Genomic DNA, 22,775 nt, shown 5'->3' on the forward strand with positions numbered 1-22,775 from the left:
CTGTTGGATCTTGTTGTTCTTGGGTCTCCCCTTGGTGGCCGGTGTCTTGTCTGTATTGCTGTATTGTTAATGTTCAGCTGTATCTTTACAATCACGTTTGCTGTGTTCTGCCTGCATGGAGTTCCTCCTGCTGGGTTCCTGTTTTCTCTTGGCTCTTGACTTGCCTTTCACTGTACAATGCAGCGCTGTGGTTCGTCCCTTCCACACTGAATTGTCCCTCTTTCTGTATCCTTGACGCTGAGCTGCGGTCGAGGCAGGCATTCAGTTTGCCTTATTGTGGCCTCCACTGTACCAGTGATTCGCCTTGGGAGACCGGACCACCCTCAAAACTCCTTTGCTCTCCGGGGCGACCTGGTCTACGGATGGCAGCGTATATCTGCCACCGGAGTTGGCACTGTGCAGTCGGGTCCCCCCGCCGCCGGGGTATGTGTGCTTTCTTCCCGTTCTCCTGTCACAGTGGAGAGTAGTGTGGTGGCCAACTTTCTCCTCTGTGGTCTCCGTATTCCTCGCTTTCTTCCCTGCTTGTGGCACGCCTAAGGGTTATTGATACGCAGTTTGCACTCTGCGGTACTCCGGATCCCTGATCCACTGGTGAAATGCTTTAATCCTGGGAGTCGTCCGTCCCGCTGGATGGTGTCCACCGCTATCACTAGTCTCTGTGTTCCTGGGGTGTGGTTTCCAATCGCAATCTCTTTATTTAAATTGCTACAGGCATCTTGGAATCCTGCAACAATGTCTCTTGATGCTGACAGGCACTCTGTTTGGCATCGAGGCCTCTACCCCTGTTCCAACCTCGTCTTTGATGTTATCAGCATGATCGGCATTGTGATATAATATTTTTTTATTGTTTTTTTGGACATAAACAAACACGGCACCAAGAGGTAGCCGACATTTAGTCATTACACATAATTCTTTAAACATTTAAACATATAAACATATAAACATACAGGTATTCATCTCATCCCGGCATTTGGATTAGATTTACATATAGTACAGTAGTGCTACATCTAGAGTTACTTGATAGCGTTTCAGTAGCTCAAACTAGTTCGTTGTACGGCACTCAGTGTCTCTTGTCTATTCTTTGCTTGCCCTCAATTGTCCTCCCATTTACTCCATACCTTGGCCACTTTCTCTGGACATCCTCTTGTGGTGTACACCCTCGATTCCATCGGGATGCACATGTCCACGTCGGCCACCCATTTGGCGTATTGTGGTGACGTGGGCGAGCCCCACAGTTGAGCTATGTTTCTTTTCGCCAGACTCGTGGTTGTTGCAAACATGAGCTTTTCGTATCTGGATAGTTCTATATCCGAGTCTATTCCCAGTATCAGGAGTTTGGGGTCCATCGGTATATCACGGTTAAGTACTGTTGTGAGCCTATCACAGCATTGTTGCCAGAAGTCCTGTATCTTCGGGCATTCCCACAGGATGTGGAAGAAGGTTCCTTTCAGACGGTGACATCCCGGGAGGATAGCTCAGCGGCAGCGTGCGCGTCTTGGAAGCAAGCCGACACGAAGCAACAACGGGTTCGATCCCCGGGTCCGCGCTTTGAAACCTCTGGGAGTTTAAGCGTGTTATAAATACGTAACTAAGACAAAAAAAAAAACAACACAATCACACAACTAAGAAAAACAAACAATTCCTGTAACAGCGCCTCGATGCCTGTGGGCTGTGTGAGCGCTTTATAAATGTTAAATAAATTAAATTAAAAATCTTAAGCAGTTCGGATCCATCGCTCTTCCCCATTGATGCAAGGCCTCTCTAGGATAGTAAATCCTATGTAGGATTTTTAGTTGCACCAGTCTGATTCTAGCTGAGATTGCTGATTCTCGGGGGTGCATCAGTGCCAATGTCCAGTCCTCTGCCTGTATTTGCCCCACATCCCTTTCCCATTTTTCTTTAAGGCCTGTGAGTTCTTTCGTGGCAAACGAGTTGATGGCATTGTACATTGTGGTTGTTACTTTGTGCCCAATTCGTTCCATCACCACGTTTCTCTCAATCGGGGTGCATTCTGGCACGTTTGTGAGATCTATTTCGCTTGAATTGAGTGCATGCCTTATTTGCAAGTAGTGGAAGTGTTCCGTGTTGGGAAGTTTGAATTCATCTTTCAGGTCTTGGAATGTCTTGATTTCACCATCTTGTATCAGATCTTCTAGTGTTTTTATCCCCGCCTCCTCCCAGGATGTCCATTTGGGGATGCCTGTAAGTTCTGGGAGGTGCTTATTCCACCATAAGGGTTGCTTCAGTGTGAGCTTTCCCTCCCATCCCAGGTGTTTATGTGCCTCTGTCCAAACCTGCATTTTCTGAGCCATCATTGTGGGTGTGACTTGTCGGGTTTTCTTTTGGTATAGACTTTCTAGTGGGGTGACTCCATGGTTCGTTCGGGCGTCTGCTCTGTTGTGTGGCATCATTGGGTCAGCGTGCAGGCTATCATCCACCACCGACATTTGGGCAGCCCAGTAATACGTCTGCAGGTGTGGCAGTCCAATTCCTCCCTCCGACACTGAGCGCTGAAGGGTTCCGAGAGCAATTCGTGGGTGGCCCCCTCCCCAGAGGAGTTTCCTAAGTGTTCCATTTATTTTGTGAAATTCTATTTGGGGTATGTGTATTGGTGTATTCTGCAAGGCGTATAGAAACCGGGGTAGGGCCAGCATCTTGAATAAAGCAGCTCTTCCCAGTAGGGTGAGCGGGAGAGCCATCCAGTGCCTGACATCATTTACAAATCTATCTCTTACTGGGTGTAGGTTTCGTCCTATATACTGTTTTAGGTCAGTTGAGATTTGTATCCCCAGATATCGGAACTGCTCGTTCTCTATCTTGTACGGGCTAGCAGTTAAGGCCACTGTATCAATACCCTTTATTGGAAAGATCAGAGATTTATCATAGTTTACTTTTAACCCACTAAAGGTTCCATATGTGCTTAGTGTATTGGTTACAATGGGCCAGGAGACCACTGGGTCACTGAGATAAATTAGGAGATCGTCTGCATATAGGGACACCTTGTCTTCCCAGTCCTGTGCCCAGTGGAACCCTTTCCAATTTATGGACTCTCTTAACATTATCGCCAATGGTTCAATCGCAAGTGCAAACAGCATTGCTGAGAGGGGACATCCCTGCCTGGTGCCCTTCCCAAGTTTTATGGGTCGTGAGGTCCAGCCGTTGACCCTGATTTCTGCAATTGGGGAATTGTATAGGAGTTTGACCCAGTTTATGAATTGCTCTCCGAACCCCATTCTGCCCATGATAAGCCACAGGGCCTCCCAGTGGACCGAGTCAAAGGCCTTCTCAAAGTCAATGGCAAGTACTGCTAATGGGTCCTGCAGAGCGGTCGATCTTTCAATGCGGAGTGGAGTCTACGTATATTCATTCGTGTGGATCTTTGTGGCATAAAGCCGCATTGGTCCGGATGGACCAGGGAGGTTATCACCGTTTGCAATCTGCCTGCTAGTATTTTGGCCAATATTTTAGCTTCTGTGTTGATGAGAGATATTGGGCGATACGAGCCGCATGCGTCTGGAGTTTTGCCTTCTTTGTGTATTACTACTATGCTGGCTTTTCTTAGATCTGGCGGAAGGATACCCTTCTCCTTTGCCTGCAGGAACATTTTGAGCATGTGTGGCGCTATGTTTCCGGTGCCAATTTTCTTCCAGATTTCCACTGGAAGGCCATTTGGCCCCGGAGTTTTCCCATTCTGTAGCTGTGAAATGGCTGTCGTCAGCTCCTCCTCTGTTATTGCAGCTTCCAGATCCAGCCTCTGGGTTTCATTTACAGCTGGGATGGTCACTGAGTCTAGAATGGTGGCGTCCGGCAAAGTCGTCGGTGGGGTATATAATGTTTCGTAGTAGGTTGCAAAGGCCTCCGCTATGTCTGAGTCCGTTGAGGCCCAATCATTGTTTGTGGTGTGTATCCGGCGCACTTGTAGGTGTTTCTCCTCTCTCTTCTCCAGCCATGCTAGCATCCTGCCGGCTTTATCCCCTGTTTCATATATTTTGGCTCGCACCGTTCTGTGGGCTTGTTGTGCACATGTCAGTGCCACATTATGTAGTTTCTTCTGTGCCGCCTGTAAGGTCGTGTTGTCTCTTATCGTTCCTGTGAGCGTGAAGTTTGCCTCCGCTCGTGTCACCTCTGCCTCTGCAGCTTTCACATCCTGCTGATGCGTTTTTTTGTGTGCCGTTGTCCAGCTTAGGATTTCACCTCTCAGAGTTGCCTTGTATGCTTCCCACACTATCCCTGCATCGTTCACTGTGTCTCGGTTCAATTCGAAGTATGTTGCAGTTGCTTCCTGGATTTTTTTTATCAGTTCCGGGAAGCCCAGGTAGTATGCATTCGTTCGCCACGTCGGTGGAGGCCGTGGTCTCTCTGTCTCAATCAGTATTGTGAGCGGGGAGTGATCTGAGATTCCTCGGGGATGGAGGGTCGCTTCTACTACTTTATGTATGTTATTACTGGGGAGGAAGAAGTAGTCCAGCCTGGACATTGACGCATGCGCACCCGAGTGGAAAGAGAACTGTTTCTCTGTTGGGTGAAGGTCTCTCCACGCATCCCTCAGGCCCAGTGCTGACGTGAAGGTAGCAAGCTTAGTTGGCAATGCCGGATTTCTGCCTCTTGTATGCGTGCGGTCTTCACTAATGTTCATGACCTCATTGAAGTCTCCGCCGATTACTAGTGTATCTGCCGGACTATTTGCTATTATTGGTATAATTTCCTCAGTTAAGGCTGTCATGAGTGTCGGAGGTGAGTAGACCGCCAGTATGGCTATTGTTTGGTTCCACAATGTGCCTTGCACGAAGACATATCGTCCTCCCGGATCTTGAGTTACTTTGGTTATGTCTATCGGTGTTCTTTTGTTTATCAATATGAGCACTCCTCTCGAGCCCATAGAGAACCCCGCATGAACTGCCTTCTTATATTTTGTTCTCTTGAAGAATTGGCAGTTTGTGCCCGCTAGATGGGTTTCGGTGAGCAATATTATGTCTGGGTCTTGCCGATTCACATATTGCATTATTAGTCTTCTCTTTATACTGTTTCCCATGCCATTCACATTCCACGTCATGAATGTTAGTTTTCTTGCATTATTTCTTGTTGCCGCCATCATTCCCTGGGTTCGGTGTTATTTGCAGATGTGCTCTTTTTTCTTTTTTTAGTCTTCGTGCCTGCTACGGTTGCTGTAACCCTATCGTGCCAGATGTCTGATGAATACCTGTGTAACATCCAACTCCCCCTCCCTATACTCCATCCCCAACTGAAGCATCTGTCGCCCTTTGAATAAAACATCTAACCAAACTAACTAATTTTTAGTGCGTTGCGTTCTTCGGTATTGTGATACCTTGACGTGCACTAACAGTTGTGGGGGGGGTTGTGTCGTGCTGGTTTGTGGGCCGCCAGCATTCATTTATCGGTTACATTATACAGCAGGCTAAGTTTACTTAGTTTCATGCTATGTGTGTTTTCGTTATTCATTCAGCTTTCTATTCAGTCGTTTACTTCTTGTGGTATAGCGTCCATTTCTGGATGCTGTGGTCTTTCTGGTGGTTCATTTAGTCGTGGTCTATTTCTTTTTGGTTCACGGCGTTTGCGTGGATTCCAGTCCCCCTCCAGATTCCTTTCTGCCTAGGTCCATGCTTCTTTGGGGTCAGTGAAGTGTATGGTCGTGCCATTGTGATATATCTTCAGCTGAGCTGGGAACAGTAGACCATATTTCACGTTCAGTGTTAGGAGTCGTTTTTTGAGAGGGTCGAAGGATTGCCTCATTTTCTGTACCTCTCTTGTGAAGTCTGGAAAGAAGCCAATCCTGGAGCCGTTGTATGTTATTTCACCCTTTGCCCTTGCCATCTGTAATATTGCATCTCGGTCCCTGTAGTTAAGGATCTTTGCTATTACTGTTCGGGGTTGTCCCCCAGGTGTCGGTTTGCCCGTCGGTACTCGGTGTGCTCTTTCTATCGAGAATAATTTTGACAGGGCTCCGGGTTCAAATAGGTCGGCAAGCCATTGTTCCAAGAAGATTTCCATGCTTCCCCCCTCAGTCTTTTCGGGCAGGCCAAGAATACGAATATTGTTTCTCCTTGATCTGCCTTCTCCCTCCTCTACTCTGGTCTCCAATACCTTAATTCGTTCCAGTGCCCTGTTCATTTGCTGGCCCATTCCTCTCAATTCATCCTCCGCACCTGATATTCGGGTCTCAGCCTCTCCAGTGTGGGATGAGAGCTTTTGTAGATCGTGGCGCAGTAGGGAGACCTCTGCGCTGATACCATCCATTTTGACTTCCATGGACGCTCGCGAGTTGGAGATGGCATTCATCACATCCCTTAGGGATATATTCTCATCCGGGTTTTGAGTTTCTTCAGGCATGTTTGGCTCCGTTGTTTGAGCTGGGGTGGAGGTAGTGTATTGCTCCATTGTACTTTGATTGGGTGCTTTCTTGGTCTTTTCTTTGCCCATTACAGCGATTATGTGTCGACTCGTTACCACCTTGCAGGGTACAGGATTTAGTGTTGCAGTTCAGAGTGTGAGATTAGTTCACTCTGTGCTGCCTGTGGTTTGTGGAGAGGTTAGTGTCCCAGCCGTGTTGTTCGTCAGTGTGGTTGCGCTTCTGTTTATTTAATATCTCACTTCAATGCATTCGACTTATCGTGGCTGGCTCGGCTCATGCAGCTATGCGTACCTCTGTCTGTTGGGGTGATGACAGGTTCGTACTGTACTCTCCTCTAGCCCCCTTGTAGTCAGACCTATTGCATTGGATTGCTTGTGGGGATTGATTCAGCTCCTAGGCTTTGGGGGCTAGTTAGGGGTATCTTGTCCAATTGTCAGGATTGCGAGGGAGTTCTATCTTTGCTTGATTCCTTATCGCTCACTGGACCTGTCTATCCAGCCCTTAAGCGTGCTTCTCCCCCTTTGCATTCCGTGTGTTTCTGCTTGGGTTTGCCAACTCCGTTAGACGCCTTCTCACCTGGTGGTTTTGGGGCGTTTATGGAGGCTCTCTGTTGTAGGTGTGGGCTCACCCTTCCCCTCTCCCCCCCATGCGACAGTTCTTATTTACTTGTTTTTGTGGTTAGGCGAGCGGTGGGGGGGGGGTTTCTTTGCCGCTGGTCTGTCGTCCGCACCGATAACTGATGCGTACTCCCCGCCTCCCTCTCTCCTTACCGCCTCGGTTGTGTTCACGTCGGCTGTTGTTCAGCGGGCGCTCAACGTTATACGGAGCGCCCGCGGGTACTTGTTTCCTTCGTGGAGCGGAGGTCGGGGGACTGCGTCACAGCCCGCCGTCAGGGGCAGCCTTTCCCTCTCGGAGTCATCCTCGATCTCCGTCCTCACCCTCCGGTTGTGATGCGTGGCGGGGAGATCAGCGCGCACCCGTCCGATGCGATCAGCCCTGTGCCTGGTCACCCGTGCCTTTCATCCGCTCTGTCTGCTCCCAAGGTTATTAGTTCCTTCTTCGGACGCTCGGTGGCCGCTTTTCCGAGAGTGGCGTGCAGCGGAGGAGTCAGTTCACATTTACCACTGCCGAACTCAGAGGCGTTCACCTCAACGCCAGAGTTCCGTTGTGTCGCCTCCACTCTGCCGGCCTCGGTACGTGTCAGGATGTGCGGCGTTTCTTCCCTCTCGGCGCCCAGTGGCCATCTTGAATCTGTTTCAATGCCGGTCGCTGTATTTTACCCAGACAGATTTCCCTGGATCTCTCCGCCGATTCCCTTTCCAATTTCAGCGATCTGTAGCCGCGGATTCGCGCTTCTGGTAGGTGTCGTTTTATGCTTCCCTAGTCATGGTTTTCATCAGGATTTTGCAGGATTCTGCTGGCGGCCCGGGAGCAGTGAGAAATCACGTCTCCATGCCGTGCCCGCTGGCCACGCCCCCATGATCGGCATTGTGGACACCAGAGGCCCTCTAGTACACGCCCATCTTCTGTTGAGGATATTTATGACAAAAGTGTGCCAAATCTATGACGAGAAAGACGTGCAGATTTAATTTGGTTTGGAACCATTGGTCTCCAGAGAGGAGAGTGAATTTCTGGAGGAATTTTAAGGGGAAGGTTAAGATATCCAAGACCTTGCCAGAGACCTTCAAGAGGCCTGTGGTCTTGCCACCTCCCATGAGCCTGTCCCCATTCTGGGTAAACCTCAGGCATCCTCACAAGGGTTGATGACCAAGGTTGCTAACACAATCGGGTTATCGATCCTGTCCAGACCAAAAGTCCAGTTTGAATTACTGTACATAGTGGACGAAGGATGCAAAATTGAGATTTTGCTACTGTTCAACATAGTGGTGGAAGCTCCTGTGCTAGAGGTGTGGAAAATACCCACCTCTGCTCCTGCAGTTGACAGGGAAATTGCAAAGGAGCATCACCCTGCTCCATCAGACCCAGCCTTTTTGTCCACCCATGCCTCCTTGGAGAGCCTGGTGGTACAGGCCGCGATTGCAAATTTGAAGACGTACACCTTTCATTGTCTGCCTCCTGGCAGGGAGAGTAAGAGATAGTGGAAGCCTGGGGTAAGAAGCGTGAAGGCATCATGAAGCAAGACACAGACAACACTTTCAAAGTTCAAATAAAATACTTTTATTCACTTAAATCGTAGGATGTTTTAAGGCCTAACTTGCCCTAAACTAAGGTAGGATTTCTCTACCTAAAGAAACAAAGGCTTGCCTATGTCCTTGAGTTCAACTTAAGTCTGTCTGGGTCTACAACCTATGCTTGCCCTCACATCTAGAGATACACAATGTGTAGGGATGTCAGTAACCAGAGAAATAGTGTTCAAAACAAAGTTATGGGCCTTGTCCAGCTCCTTGGCTTGTCTTATAGCCTCTTCCTCAAGTTCAGAGCAAATCCATAAAAAGGACCTTGTGGTTCCTTTCCCCAAGGATAACCGTCTCAAAGTGTGCTCCCTTCCCCAGGTTCAACACTTTTAGCTTCAAAATTATAGTCAGTTCTCTTGGCTTTCAGTACGTTTTCCAAACCAACTTTGCACTCCAAGTAGGGTAACTCTGTCTAGGCTCAGTTGTCAGACCACACAGCGAAAACCCTTGGCACTTTGTTACAGTTACTTGATCTCATTAGACTTTGTTGCAGACATAGGCTCCCCTCTTTGAACCTGAATCAATTGTCTACTTGCAGCCTATTTTCTCTTTGGCAGTTTCCTTGACTCTGCCACAACATGACTTTCACCATTTACTTCAGGGAATGCTTTCCTTGTCCCCATTTGCTTTCACACTTAACTATAGTGTTTTATCCCGTGTAGAGAAACCATTCAATGCTCACCCCAGAAATAATACAACCCACTAGGGAAAAAGGCCCAACGCACCTCTTTCAAGGAGAACAAGGTTAATTCTCATAAAAAGACAAGTACCCGATAGAAAAAGAACTCTGCTGCCACTGAGCGCTCTGACGAAACCAACATGGGCGACAGTTTATAAAGTAAAAAGGCTTCACAACTGATCTACATCACATAGAGTACAAATCAACATAGCTGGTTGGTGCGACCCTATACATAGGTGGCCTGCTCCATATGGGATGCCAGGCGATTGGTCCCAGCTTCTCCTGTCCATCTTCTTCCACGTGGTGTTCTTCTCACCACGTCATCGGGCTCAGAGCTTCTTAATTAGCAATTAAGAAAACAAATCATACCATGCCCTATCTATGGCCTAATGTGCACATGGTACTGCAGACAAGGGCGCAGAGGATATTTTTCGAGGTCAGACTATCTTACAAATCCCAGCTCTATCCGAGATGCGTCTGCGCGATTCCAGGTTGTCCCACCCTCGGATTTACATTTATTACTTTCCCTCCATGACACCGCGCAGCACAAATCGCAGTGGCCTTGGATATTCTGCTGTGAACTTTATAACAAATGGATTTTCTAACAGTTTTATGGTCAGCGGTCTTGGGCTGGTAGGTACTCTAGAATGTTACAGTCTTGGAACAGGGGCATCTGGTCACTATAACTTAAGGTTTGGGCTGAAATAGGTCAGAGGCTCGTGCCCTCCTTCTCGTGGGATAACAGCTCGCAGGGAGCACTCAGCCCCCTCATGGCCCTGCAGGGCGCATTCTTTCTAGCTTACACATGCTGATAGTATGAGACAGTGAGAGGTTTAGGGATCCCTGTGGATTTGGCCTTCCCCACTACTGCCCAGGCTGCAAACCAATTCATTGTGCATTCACACATGTATCTCCATTTTCTGGGCTTCGGCTTACTATCCCGGCTGCAGCGCAATGCCAGATCTTGATTTAAAGACGCTACTGTTTTCTAAGATGGCGTTTTATTTTCTAATGCAATCTACGCCCAGTCTCATAATAACCTTTGCCGTATACAACTTCTAGTGACGCCCCTCCCCACCCCTATAAACTCCCCAGGATTCTACTAGGCCTCTGCTGCATTTGGAACGTTTTGGGGTTTGGGACGATCGCCCCCGCTTCCCAACACCCGTTTGCTTTTAACTTGCTTTCAAAAGCCCTTATTGCTGACTTTCCTTTGATTTCATACTCTCATATTGACCTCTTGGATTGACTTTCCCAATCCTATAAAATTGCAGTTCACCTTAATTTCATTTGTACAGTGTTTTTTTCTTGCATTTCACATAACCTGGGTTGGTATTCAAAATTGCAGGCAATATTTGGCAGCTTGTTTGGGTTTCTCCTGACCCAATAAGAATTTGCGTTTCTCTGATCGGCACCTCCACATTCCCGAACCGAAGCACCTGGAGTTCCCCGGCGTGACGTTCCCTCACCGTCACTCGCTGGTATCGGGAACTCCTCTGTGTGCCTTCAGTTCTCTCATCTGCATTTGCACGCTCCCTTTCACCTCTGCGAGCCCTGCTCACTTCACCGCGTCCAAACCTTCGTGCTGCGACTCCCTGGAATCTTCAGTGTACCCCAGCTCCAACGGGGGACACGCAGCCACAGATTTTGCAGACTCAGCCCCGCTCACAGTCTGGTCGGGCTGCAGCCTCTCTCTGCTGGTCCTCTAATGCCCCGCGTCCTTTTCACCAAGCGGGCTCCTTTCTCCACACGGGAAGCATTCTCTTACAAGCTGGGTTCTCTCCCCCAGCTTGATTCTTTCCTTCTGACTTCTTTTTCCTTCTACATACCTGTAGCCTGACAGCTGGCTGCAGGTGTAAGTCCTTTCTCTGACCCCAATTAGTGGAACTTGCCTGACTAGTATACTGGTCTTTCACAGTTCTCTTCCTCATCTCAGTACCAGAGTGGTGAAATTACATGCTGGTGTGTAATGCTCTTAGCCGCCTCTTCCTTGTACCAGTACTATAGTGGTGTGAAAAAGCGCAAGTGTACATCATTCCCAACTGCTTTTTCTTCAAACCAGTCTCACAGCTGTATGAAGATGTAACCATATGTGTACTTGTAAGAGGGTCAGACTGAAAATGGCCTATAAGGGCAGGATGAGGACAGTGTGACTGTAAGTTTAGAAGTCTAAACTGTGTTTTGGAGTAGGTTCTTCCCTGACTGATTTCTTTCTTGCCCTTTTCCACTGATAATATAAACAAAGACTTCTGGGACGTTAGGTTCCTGGGAAAAAGGGAATGGGAAATATCACGTCTCATCTAAAGACATCCTCTGCCCAAGGACCCTCGACTCAGGTGATCCTCCTTTGCATCTCCACCCCCAGGGTCAGGATACAAAAGCGATGGCCTTTCCCAGGTCAACTGAGAAAAGGATCCAGAGGAAGTCGATGGGAGGATGCCCTCAGATTCCTCACAGAAGGTGTTTGCCTTGGGCAGCCTGGCCCTCCAATAAACGCCTCCTTCTCTCTTGCAACATTCTTCTTTAGTTTGTGCACAGGTGCCCCAACACAGTAGACCTTCATGTGTCCCCCCCCCCCCCGAAGCGGGACATGAGAGAAGGATTTTTGGTCATGTTTCTGGATGACGGGTGGGGGGAGGGTCTTCCTGCCTGATCTTGCAGTAGGGATCCGACACAGCTGGTTGTGTTGGGCGTTCCATGGCCAGAAGCTTGTGGTAAGGCATCACTCCTGGATAAGGACATCAGGCTTTGCACAAGATGTGCAAGGAAAGCTTCTGGACTTGCCCGTTGACAGGCAGACCTGCTTGGGGCCAAGGCAGATAATATCCTACAAAGGTTCCAGTCTTTGAAAGTGACTGCAAAGTTTTTGGATTGGGCCATACAGCAACCCTCTGATCCATCTAGAAGGGGTTGGCCTCCTACGCCTTTCTAGGAAGAGGTTAGTCGTCCCCTGGACGCCTACAAGGCAGATGCTTTACAAGGGTAAGCAACAGAAGTGCCCAAGGGGTGGAACGACTGCGACCACTGTCCCGTGTGGCACTGAGAATTTCTCGTTTTAGCACAGACTGGTCTGAAACCATGTCCGATGTTTGGGCCTTACAGGTTGTTCAGCAGGATTTCTGTCTCCCTTTCATTCAGCATCCTCCGGATGACTCTCCTCACTTCACCATCAAACTTAAAGAGGACTGTTTTTTTTATATTAGAGGTTAGGATTGGGCCCCAAACAAGACGTATCATTTACAGAAAAACTTCACCAACTTGCTTCCAAACACCATCCTCTTGGAGGAGGTCCGTCAACTTCTATCGAATAGCGAGATAGAACTATTACTGCACTCAGAATGAGGCAAGAAATGGTATTGAACTTATTTTCAGGTTTGGAAGAAGAATTCTGGATCGAAGGCTTTTGAATTTGTGCCACTGAAAGGACAAAGATTTTAGCGCTTGCCCAGATCCTCCAAACACTTGATCTGCAAGACCGGTTGGTGTCACTGGACCTTCAGGATGCGTACTTTCACGTACCTGTTAATAAGAAACACAGGAAGTACCGGAGGTTTGTGGTAGGCCAACATCATTACCAGTTAAGTGTTCTGCAATTCGTTTTTTCTGTGGCACCCAGGATTTTCACCAAGCTGCTGGCAGTGATTGTGGCTTGTTTCAGGAGCAAGCACATTAATGTTATTCTCTAGCTCAACGACTGGCTTGCCAGAGCTCGCTCCCCAGACTATGCGTCGGCACATTTGTTCCAAACATGCAGTCTGTTGCACAACTTTGGGTTTTCCTCTGACCTTAAAGGCCCCAAGGTTTGCCATCCCAGTCGCTCCGATTTATCTGAGCAGCCTTGGAAACTCTTCCAACCCCCCCCAAAAAAAATCTCTAATAGCCCATATCCTTCAGTCACAGTGACACATTCCTGCCTCATCTTTTCTGCACTTGCTTGGCCTCATGGACACCTGCATTCTGGTGTTTACAGAGGTTGCTTCAGAAGCTCCTCTTTTGCCAGTGGTCACAATTTCAGGGTCACATGTCCGACCTGCTACCAGTGTCGAGCCGTATTGCTCAAGACCTTACATGGTTGTCCCTGAGAGACAACCTACTGAAAGGTGTGTTGTTTGCTCAACCTTCGCCACATGTGAGCGCGGTCCCCGAGTGTTAAGGAGAGTTATCATTTTTAGGCTTGATCCCCTCTCCTTGTGAGACCCCCAGCACTTTTTACTGAACTTCTGGACCTTTTTCTTGTTCTCCTGAATGAGCGTAGTCTTTTTCCCCCTCATTCAGTCTTTTTGCTCTGACCGTGGGAACCCTGTTCATTGTGTTTTTACTTTATTTTATGGAGGCATGCTTTCCTCCATACCCTTTTAAAGACATCTACGTTTCACTTTTTCAGCACACAGCACCCTATGTGCAGTGTTGCTGGGAGCCCTTTGGTGTCTCCTTTTTATATTCTTTTATTTTCCTTAAGAACTACTGTTCTCAAGGTTAGAAGGAAACTTTTTTTTTTTTTTTAACGGTTTTTATTAATTTTTAAAACAAACAAACAATACAAACCAAACTGGCAGCGCTTTTTGCAACTATCACATGAACATTAATTAGTCAAGACCACTGCTCCCCAAACTCTCCCCCCTCAAGAGCTTGTTTGTCCTTCACTTTCCGTATCTGCTACGTGTGGCAGGGTATCACCTCCTTCTGAGTCTGCAGAATCCGTTATTGTTCCAAACAGTCCTGCTATTAATACTCTCCATGCCATCAGGGTACCCACTTATTCTTCCCCACACATGCTACACGCCTCCTGCCATACCACCGTTTCAGCCTCCGCCCATTTCTGCAATTCCCGCCACCATACCTCCACCCGTGGCTTATGACACTGCTTCCATCCCATGGCAATACTTCGTTTTGCGAGCACATATGCCAAGTCTTTCAATTTCCCAACATGTTTAAGTTTCCGTGGTCTGGGAAACCCTCCCAACAGGCAGGACCAGGCCGTATCTATAATGAGCGTGACCCCTTTGTCCGCTAGTTTTTGTGCCACTTCTCCCCAGAAACTCAATCACTGGGCAAGACCAAAACATGTGTGTCATATCAGCATTTTCCTTATCGCATTTTGGGCACGCTTGTCGTCCCGCATTTCCGAACTTTGATATTCTCATCGGGGTCATGTAAACTCTGTGCGTTATATACAACTGTATTTGTTGTAATCTAGCATTTCTTGACACCTTCTTGTGGTATCCCATAGCACGCTCCCACATCCCATCCTCTATCTGTGCTCCCACCTCTGTTTCCCAATCCAACCTCAAATGCGTCAACTCCTTCCCAACCCGGGTCATCACCATCTCATACAATCTAGAGATCTCATGCCCCCCTTCTGATATGTCATATATTGTCCCCATAGTGGCGTCTGGTTCCTCCGCCAATACAGTCTCAGGCCAGATTTTACGAATATTCTGCACCAGCCTTAGGTACGTGACATACTGGCCCCTATGCAAGCCCGCCTCTTCCCCTAGTCCTTCAAAATCCCTAATGGTCCCCTCTTGCCAAACATCCCCCAATGTAACCAACCCGACCGACTCCCAGTAGGTCCTGATTATCTTCCTTAGTTGCTTGTCTTCCCCTGCCAAAGCAACCAACGGCACCTGCGGGGAACACGGGTACGGGTCCTCCATCATTCGACATACTCTACGCCACATCTTCCACCCCAGCAACATCATTCCCGGGCGCTCCTTCATTTCTGAACTAGGCAACCAAATAATTTCCTTCAGGTATAATGGAGTGCCGTCCTGTCCAAACAGCCTAAATTCGGGAGTTACCTCATCAGAGAGCCATTTGACCACATATTGCAACTGACCAGCTACATAATAGGCCTCAAAATTAGGCAGCTTAATACCCCCCCTCATAGAAATTCTGCAACTTCCATAGCGCTACTATATTCCGGGTGCCATGCCATAGGAAGTCTCTGCACATACTATTCAGCTTGGCAAAAAACTTCTTAGGTATCATATACGGAATATTACTGAAAAAATGTAAGAGCCTGGGCAGGACCACCATTTTAAGCATCGCCCCCCGTCCCATCATCGCCAACGGCTACTTCTCCCAAAACTTCATGCTTATACAGATTTTTCTCACAGCCACCTCGGTGTTATGCAAATGTTCCTCCTCTACCGTGTGATACACATCTATTCCGAGGTAGCGGAAGGAACCAACCGCCCATGGTATCGGCAACACTGGCAACCGCTCTGGAGGGGTTCCTCTGTAGCTACCCAATGGGAATATGCTCGATTTTTGGGGGTTCACCGCTATGCCAGACAGTTCCGCATACCTTTCCATTACCTCCAGAATATATTGAAGATTTTCCTCCGGATATTTCAAGTATAATAGCAAATCGTCAGCATACAGGGATATTAGGTGTTTCTCTCCCCCTACCTCGATGCCTATCATGTCGTATTGTTGCCGAAGGTACACTGCCAGGGGCTCCAGGACGAGAATATATCACATCGGGGACCAGGGGCACCCTTGTCTGGTGCCTCTGCTAAGTTGCCACCTCTCGGATATCACCACTCCTGTACATACCCTAGCTAGCGGCTCACTGTACAGCAACTTCGTCCACCTAATGTAGCCCGGCCCCATCCCGTATTCCCTCAGGGCCTCCAGCAACCACGACTACCTGACTGAATCGAAAGCTTTGACTGCATCTAAGGACACAACCGCCATTTCACCCTCGCTCTTGCTCCCCCATTCAACCACCCGGTGGAGTCGCCTATGGTTGTGGGTTATATTGCTGTTGGGGACATAACCTGTTTGGTCCGGATGTATCAATTTACTAATAACTCTCCGCAATCTATTAGCCAGGACCGCCGTCAATATCTTGCCGTCCTGGTTCAGCATTGACAAGGGCCTGTAGGAGCCGCAGCTATTGTCATGCCTGCACCATGGGCGCACACATTGGCAACCATCATGGACTATTTGTTATTCATTTATCTTCAGAATACTCTTGGAACAACCCCTATTCACACTTTGGTCCTTAATTCCCATTTGCGTGACTTTGGTGTTTTCTTATTTAAGTCAACTAACTACATGTACCACAATGCACCTTGCTACAGCTATCAATTACTGGCCATTCCCATTCGTCAGCATTGGAACCACAATCCCCAGAAGCCCTAGCGATCAGTGCTACTTCCACCATCTCAGGACCAGAGAGGGAGGAGGCAGATAGTATTCAGGTGTGCTGCTCCAGGTGCTGCCAATTAGCCTGCCTCAGTACAGGGCAGGGCAGTAGTTAAGCAGCTGCCTGCAGGAGCTCAGTCTCTTGCATCAAGAGTCTCCCAGCCCCTTTTTTTGCCTTGAGCCACGATTTGTATGCTGTTCCTGCTTTATCCTGCTTTTGATCCAGTGCCTTTTCTGGGCTCCCTGCCTTGCAGCCTGCTTCACTCTGCTGCCTACAGCCCTTGTCCTCTGGGCTCCCTGCCTTGCAGCCTGCTTCCCTCCGCTGCCTACAGCCCTTGTCCTCTGGGCTCCCTGCCTTGCAGTCTGCTTCACTCCTCTGCCTACAGTCCTTGTCCTCTGGGCTCCCTGTCTTGCAACCTGCTTCACTCTGCTGCCTACAGCCCTTGTCCTCTGGGCTCCCTGCCTTGCAGCCTGCTTCACTCCGCTGCAAAAGCCTTGTCCTCAGGGCTCCCTGCCTTACAGCCTGCTACAATCCTTTGCCTTCGGCCCTTGTCTTCTGGGCTCCCTGTCTTGCAGCCCTGCTCCTTTGGGCTCGCTCCTTGCTGCCCTGCTCCTCTGGGCTCTCTGTCTGCCGCCTACTACCTCTCTCTGCCCAGTTCCTCTGGGCTCCCTGCCTTGCAGCCTATTACAGTCCTCTGCAGTCCACAACAGTTTACCTGCCCCTTGTGCCATCTGTTACTGCAGCCCTGCTTCCCTGTTTGCAGCCCCCCTGTTTCCTGGCTGCTGCTCCCTTGCTCTCTTCCTTGTTTACTACCCCCCTGTTCTAGATCCCTGTCCTTCTCTTCCTTGAGTCCTCTGTCCTTCCCTTAGGTTACCCATTTCAGTTATACTGCCTTTCTTTCATTTGCTTCTGCTAGATTGCTCATTGACTTCCTTTTCCCTGGATATTTCTGTTCTTGTCTTCTCTTGTGTCTTGTGTAGATCCCTTTGTGCAGAGTATAACTGTTGGTTTCCGGCAGACAACCTCTGCCCCTTCCCTTGTCTCGTTTTCAGTGTAACAGACACCCACAGCTGTTGGTCCCAGCTATGAGCATACAGCGTGGGCCTCGGTAATAGCAATCTGTGCAGAAGGCTGGAGTTTCCGAAGGTCCGTGGAACACTCTTTCCCATTTCTGCATACACCCCAAGAGGGAATCCAGTTTGTTTGTACCTTTTGTATTTCCTGCTACAGTTGCCTACTCTTCTTTCTTGTTGAGCTTCCTACTTTGTGTGTGCTTATCCGTCACCTTACATCAGCACAGCCACCCAAACCCTATCTGGGGCCCTGTGCCACTCTTGACAGAGTGCTATTCCTGACAGCTATGCCCTGGTTTGTTGGGCTTAGGGAGCGGTATTATAATCGCTTCTTTAAGCGATTCCAGCAACCGGCCCACCTCAAATGATTCATTAAGCATTTCTAGCATGGGGGTGGGGGGAGTACCTCCTCTCTATATGCTTTATAAAATTCGCTAGGAAGTCCGTCCGCTCCCAGGGTCTTACTGGTGGGCAGCTGCCTCACCACCTCCTCCAATTCCTCCAAAGTAATCGGTGCATCCAGCTCTTCTCTTTCTTCGGCACTAATCTTAGGTAATCCAATCTCTCGTAAAGTTTCCCTTATCTCCTCTCGGCTGCCCCCCCCTTTGTCCTCATATAGCACCCTGTAATAATCCAAAAATGCCTCATTGACTCCTTCTTGGGTGTCCGCTACCTCTCCATCCTCTCTGGTTATCGTCCTAATCGGGGGCCTAGGGGTTTCACTCTTGTATAGCCACGCCAAGAGGCGGCCCGTTTTATCCCCACATGCATGCTGCCTCTCAACATATTTCTTATAGTTAAGGTTGCAGAGCCTTTCCCAAAGTTTCGCACACCGCTGCTGTAGTTTAAGTGCTAGCTCCACATCCCCCCTCCACTATTGAGTTCCCTTTCCAGTTCATCCTCAGCTCCCCCTAACTCCGTCAGGACCCCACCCTGCAGGCCCTTTGATTTAGCGATGGCAGCACCCTGCATCACCACTTAAAGGCTTCCCAGAGCGTGCCCGCCGAATCCACACTGCCAGTGTTCTCTTCGAAATAATGTATAATCTCGTCTCTGATATCCTCTCTGAAAACCTGATCCTTGAGCGCCTCAGCCCGGAGGCGCCACGTCAGTATCCGTGCCCTCAGGCGGCAGTACTGCCACCCCAGGACCAGAGGCGAGTGGTCCGACAGGACCCTCGCTTTGTATTCTATTTGGGTGGTCTCTACCACCACATCTGGCGTGGCAAAAAAATAATCAAGTCTCGTATGCAGTTGTTGCGGGGCTGAGTAATGCGAATACTGCTCCCCATTAGGATGTTTCAGTCTCCAAACATCTGCCAGCCCGAGGTCGTCAAGCAGCGTCTGCAATGCCGTGGCTGCTGGGGTGGGCCTATCAATCTTATCATCAGATCTGTCTACCCTGGGGTTCAGCACACAATTAAAATCCCCTCCCCAAATAACCACCCCACCCACATACGTACCCAGGTTGGTACACAGAGTCCTAAAATATGCCGCCGTGTTTTGATTGGGGGCATACGTGTTTACAATGCACACCTCTTTATTCTCCACCAGCGCCTTCAATATAACCATCCTCCCCTCTGTATCCACCACCTCCTGCGTAAGTTGGAGTGGAACGTGCGGTGCCACCCAGACCAACACTCCCCTACCGTAGGCAGAATATGGAGAACCCACTACACTACCTCTCCACTTCTTCCCCACCAGCTCCTACTTTTCCCGCGTCAGATGCGTCTCCTGCAACAGTGCAATATCAATCTTCTGTCTTTTCAAATACATCATGACCTTGTTCCTCTTTAGGTAACTATTGAGTCCCCTGACATTCCACGTTACGATCTTAAGATCCCCCATAGCTCATGAGTATCTTCCCCCCTTCCGTGCAGCCAATCCCACCTGCCCATGCAATACAGATACAGCCCTCTAGCTCTTTCTTGTAGCCTCATGTATGAAACTCGAACTCCCCATAACTATGTACACCCCAAACTCCCCACTTCCCTCCCCACCCTCTACCCATCCCTTCCCCAACACCACACTCCCCAACTGCTGCCCAGCTCCATCCATGGAACTCAGGCACCCCCACATCTAGCCCTGCAAGCACCAACCAATGCCCAGAGCTCAGTAGGGTGAAGTCGCCCTAATGGCCACTTAACTAAGGTTACTAAGTGGGGTAAAGAGATCCGCTTTGCAAGGCTCCCCTAAAAACAGCAATAGTCACAGTGCTCATAACATATTGTTTAACAGTCTGACCTTCTCTGCCTAAGGCCGCTCAAATGACTATAATCAAGTCCCAGAGTCCTATTCCGCGCCATCTTGTAGTGCCCTCCTCGTGCACTACTTATCTCCATCTCCTCTTCCCGTCCCAACGTCAGGCTCCTGGGGGCATCCCTGCGCGTCGAGCCATCCCATGGCGTCCTCCGGAGTCTCAAAAAACAAAGTTCTGTGTTTGTGAAAAACTTTCAATTTCTCCGGATACAGCAACATGTATTTATGGCCCGCCTCTCTCAATCTCCGCTTTACCGTTCCAAAGTTCATACGGCTACGCTGCACAATCAGGGTATAGTCCGGGTAGGCCGTTATGTTTGCCGCCCCTCGTGTAATCGTTCCACCCTTGCGGAAGTGTTCTAGTATCCTCTCCCGGTACCGGTAATTAAGTATTTGGCAATTACTGGCCTAGGTGGTTTTCCCGGCGGCGGCTTCCTTGTCAGAGCTCTATGCGCACGTTCCACCGCGAATCCCTGAGATAAAGCTCCTCCGGGTATCTCCTGCAACAGCATAGATTCGATGAACTCTGTGGGATCGTGGCCCTCTGATCCTTCTGGCAGGCCCACAATGCGAATGTTATTCCGTCGGGCGCGTCCTTCCGCCTCCTCCGCCCTGTTCTCCAAGTTGCCCACTCTCTGCACCAGGGCATGCAATTCGGCCTTATGGGAGGCACAATCCGCGGTGTTCAGGCTCACCTCTTTCTCGAGGGTCTCAGTGCGCTCCGCCAGAGACCTGACGTCCTGTCGAAGTAAATTCACCTCTTCCTGCACCTCACCGACCTTAAGGTCCAATGCCGTTTTCAGCTCAGTAACGGCCAGTTCAATTTTAGCCTCCCAGGCTGCTTTCAGGTCCGCAATCGGAGCCAGGACCTCTTGGTTAGTGCCCGTCACAGGCATGCCGCCTGCAGGCGACTTATCCTTGCTCTTAGAGCTTTCGGGACCAGGGGACGTCTTGGCGAAGTCGTCCAACGTGGGCTGCTTTGCCCTCGGTCTCACAGTTCTATTAGATATGATTCTGCAGCCATACAGGCCGATTCGCGTTAGTATCCCAACATAGGGGACCTGCGTTCCGCGCAAGTTACAAGTGCGCACACAGTCCGCTCCTATCGCCCGACCACCGTGCGGCCTGCTCCTTCCTTTGTTCCGGTCGTTGATCGGCCATTTTGTTTCGTCTTCCGTCTCCGGCGCTCCTTATCTTTTTCGCACAAAACTCCACCGCCATTCCTCCCACGCCTTCCAAAGGTTCACCAAGCACAGTCAGTCCGTTCACACACCAACATGTGTGTTTTCAGCAGTCATAGGCACGTTGTTATGCACTATTTCGCCAGGATCATTTCAGGATCTCGGGAGCTCCTCCAGATCGCGTCCTCCTACATGGCCCTCGTAGCCACGCCCCTTAAAAACTTTTTATCCTTCTTAGCTTTTCCTTTTGAGAGAGCCGCACACCAACCTATGTGGAGTGCTGAGGGGTTACCTAGTATTCCTTTTCTCTCAGCTCCTGTAACATTTCTGTTAGTGACAACCTTATAGTTATGGCTGGTGGCAGTGGACGTGTTCTATTCACTTTTGTGCCATTTTTGCTCGCAGGCTGTCTTCACAGCTGAGGTTATGCACAGAAGGGTCACCTTTGTTCCGACATGGTAGCGTATTCCTTTTTTCACAACTTCTAGTGTGGTTGTTCGGGGGACACTGACAGTTGATTGGATGTGCGACCTCTTTATGCATTCCCAGTCATTCCTCTGGTTCTAGCGAGGCTGCACCTGTTCGGGTCCATGTTGATTCTGATCACTCTGGACTGTGCCCAGAGAATGTGGTGCCTGGACATGTCCATCTTCCCCCCTGGTGCCGTCCACAGAGTGTGGACCTGCTCTCCCGTTCAGAGGCGCAGGTTCTCCATCCGAAACTCAGCAGCCTGAGCCTTCATGTTTTGCCTACTGAGAGGCTGAGCTACATGGACTTACCAGATGACATCCTGGATGTGTACAGCTCTCAGCTCGGAGGCCTACAACGAAGTCTATTTATGCCTGTATATGTTGTAGGTTCTTGGCTTGGTGCCAGGAGAGGGCACTGGATACTTTATCCTGTTCTTTGTCCCCTGTTCTGGTCTGCTGTCATTGGCCCGGTCACTCCTGCAAATAAACACTGTGAAAAAGGTACCTGGATGCTGTATCTGGGTTTAAGAGTTGCCCTGAACAGGATAGCTACTTCACAATCCCCACGCTTATGCATTTTTTAGGGGGTTTGTGCAATCAGCCAACACCTCGGAACCCTTCATTGAGCAGCAAGTACCCGGTTCTCTGACCTGATGGAGACAGCGTTAGAAGTGGCGATTGTTGACCTTGTTTACAGGAGTGCCAAATAATGTCTTTCTCTCCATCCAATCTGGTAATTCCATGCCATTTTCTACCCTCCTGTGGATATACCCCTCAGTGAAAGCTCCTCAGTCTGTGTGGAACTTGAACTTGGTTCTGACGATCATCTTGCAGAACACATTTCATTCCTTGGAAAAATGCTTTCCTAGTGGCGGTTACTTCTGCTGTATGCATCAGTGACATTTAGGCACTCGAGGCCTCAGAACTATGTATTACTCCACTGTGACAAAGTGGTCATGTGTACTCATCCTAAATTTCCTCAGAAAATTGTATCCTCTTTCCAGAAGATCCTTCCTCCCTCAGTCCCAAGAAGAGTGCATTGTGCACTGCCTGGCCATTAGGAGGGCAATAAAGTTTTAGGTCTAGGTCTTTCAGGAAGGCGGGACACTTTTTCATTATGTATGGAGGCGCTGAACTTGGCTGGTCGGAATCATAACCAACCATTATCCTCTGGATAGTAGCGTGTACAACAGAAGCGTATTCTCAGGAAAATACGTTATTTCCAAAGGTGATTCACCCACATGCTGTCAAGGCTAAAGCAATGACTGTGGCAAAGGTGGCAACGCGGGCCTCAACTTTCACTTTCTGCAAGCATTACTGTATGAACACGAGTATCGCAACTAATGCTATGTTCAGGAAGGATGTTCTGCAGAGTCTCTTTGATTAGTTAGTA

General features: G+C 49.1%; 1 protein-coding gene across 4 annotated transcripts in view; it reads left to right on the forward strand.

Moving 5' to 3' along the window:
• The window catches only part of KIDINS220 (kinase D interacting substrate 220), a 1,499,978-nt gene that overhangs the window by 1,045,090 nt on the left and 432,113 nt on the right, over window positions 1–22,775 (forward strand). The window lies entirely within an intron of this gene.

This window comes from Ambystoma mexicanum, chromosome 4p (genome assembly GCF_040938575.1).
Source record: "Ambystoma mexicanum isolate Mex_15411 chromosome 4p, UKY_AmexF1_1, whole genome shotgun sequence".
In the NCBI taxonomy this organism is placed as follows: domain Eukaryota; kingdom Metazoa; phylum Chordata; class Amphibia; order Caudata; family Ambystomatidae; genus Ambystoma; species Ambystoma mexicanum.